This window comes from Malaclemys terrapin, chromosome 2 (assembly GCF_027887155.1).
Source record: "Malaclemys terrapin pileata isolate rMalTer1 chromosome 2, rMalTer1.hap1, whole genome shotgun sequence".
NCBI classification, from domain to species: domain Eukaryota; kingdom Metazoa; phylum Chordata; order Testudines; family Emydidae; genus Malaclemys; species Malaclemys terrapin.
This window is the reverse complement of record NC_071506.1, coordinates 65,341,035-65,343,344: the sequence shown is the minus strand read 5'-3', so window position 1 is coordinate 65,343,344 and position 2,310 is coordinate 65,341,035. Positions and strand designations below refer to the sequence as shown.

The 2,310-nt window shown below is 38.9% G+C and overlaps 1 pseudogene; it reads left to right on the top strand.

The window, feature by feature from the left end:
* The first annotated feature begins 838 nt into the window (after nucleotides 1-838).
* Nucleotides 839-1,005, top strand: LOC128833263 (U4 spliceosomal RNA; annotated as a pseudogene).
* Nucleotides 1,006-2,310: the final 1,305 nt, after the last annotated feature.

The window sequence follows — 2,310 nt, the reverse complement described above, 5'->3', positions numbered from 1 at the left end:
CCACGGTGTGTGCGGATGTGGATTAGGGTTTCCCATGATCTTTGTGGCAGATCAAAGCCAGGGTCCTTCTGTGTCGGGTCTTTCACAAGGTCTTTATTTGAGAGTTTTTGTGAACTTCATTCGGCATTCCAAGCTTCATCAGGGTTGAAGTTGCATAAATGCGTGTGTCCAAAAGGACTTATGCGACTTTAGGCAGTGATGAGGGACATTGTTAAGGTCCTGGTGGATGGGGAGACATTCATTTTTCACAATCCTCTGGAATGCCCGAAGAGTTGTGGTATTGCAGCAAATGGATGGGGGAAGCAATGTGCATTAGCACAAGCAGCCAAGGTGTTGGGGTCAACTTGAAGGTTCCAGTGATGCACCACATTGTAGTGTTTAGTTGGACATCAACAAAACGAGTATGGCTTCTTCTGGTTCATACTGGTGCATAGTACTTGGTTATGGAGCACGCAGCAGAAATTAAGGCAGAGGGGAAGGAAAATATTTTAGTAAGATTTGAAGGGCTGCTTTTGTTTCTACCCAAATTATCTTTTTCAGTGAATGTACAAGTATACCAATGTAAGCAAGATTAAACTCTAGTAGTATTGTTTTGAGTATTTATTATTATGTTTCTATTTCTTACAATAAAATGTGGATTATTAACAATTTCCTTTTGTTATTCCATTTCTTTCATTTTTGACTTGTTGGAGGCAGACAATTCAGCTACACACAATGTCAGCTAAAATAAATATATTAGCACAACCCAACCACAATCAAATGAGCCAAATAACTGATCAGAAAAGTGAAGGTAAAGCTAATAATTTAAGACCGAGGTGATCAAATTGTTGGATTCATGGGCCATGTGCAGTGGCAGTATCATAATTTGTGAGGTTAAACTGTGGCATGATTATTGCTAATTGAAAACTTTAGCTGAGGCTCTCAACTGCAACATTCTCAAAGACGATGCACTTTTGCCCACATACTGAACTGCACTTCAAGTCAATTATTCTTTACACCCTGGTGTAGCTTTCCTCTCATTTTCCACACTCCCTTCTGTTGATAACATGCTTCTGTTTTCCATAAGCGCATGCCAAACATTGGCCACACAGGAACAGAGGTGATTGTCAGTGGCTTGACTCTTCCTTTGATTGTCAGTGGCTTAACTCCTGTGCAAACAGATATTGGTTTCCCTCTAGTAGTTAGCCAGGCAGATGTAGTGGGCCCAAGGCACAGAAGCCCTGCACCCTGCAGGTCATTCAGTGTAAAAGGGGTGCACAACACTGACACCCTCTTTGCACAGATGTAAATCACTACATATGTAAATCAGCAATGAGTGAATACAGTGCTAGGTGTCTCTGTATAGTAAAAAAATGACATCTGTTTTTTTGTTTTGTTTTATTTTAAATGAGAAATTCTGTCTGCTAAAGCATTAGGAGAGGCTTGTGAGTTTGTAATTACCAGAGAGCTGTTCAAGTGCAAAACTGATGTTTTTTAGAAAAAAAATATTCTTAATTTTGTCCCCATTCAAACATTTACTTGAACACCACATTTTTTTTGTCTTTTGTCAGGATTTCTGCCCCCTATTAGATCAACAGTTTCTTCTTTGAAAAAACACATCTGGCTTCTAAAATCAGCCTGTCCATCAATGAAACAGATGGTTTTGAAAGGGAGACCAGGAGGTGGGATTGCAGATTAGGCTACAGGCATATTTCCAAGTAGAATTTCCTTCATGGCGATTTTGAATGTTTGGAATATTGATAGATATTGAAATTCAGTTTCATACTTGGGCTGTGCATTGTGGAGCATTATTTTTTAAGGCTAGTCTAGAGTACATCATTGGTCCATCAAAGCTAGCATTCTGCTGCCAGTAGTGACCAGAGCCTGGGTGCAAATGGCAAAAACCAAAATACACAACATAAACATAGTGCACTTGGGTATTGTGCAATGCTAACCTTATAAGAAAAAAGCCTTCCTGACTCCTTACAGGGTGATCAGTTTATGCCAGGAAGCATGACGTATACTTAATAATACTTATTATACTTAATTATCTTAAATGCAAATGCTAGTAAGGGCCACATAAATTATCTATATCTTTTTAGAATTCAGTCATAAAATTCACTGTCTCACTCAATGGTCTCTTGGGGCTGGGAATTTCATACATTGTATGAAATAATTTCTTTGTATTTGTTCTTCATTTAGCTGCTTTTAGCTAAGCAACCTCTTCTTGTATTCTGGGACTGGGAAAAAGCAGGGTGTGACATTTTTCACCATGCCCTATACCATAACTATAATACTAATCATTCTGATGGTCCAGTACTGGTTTGAGAG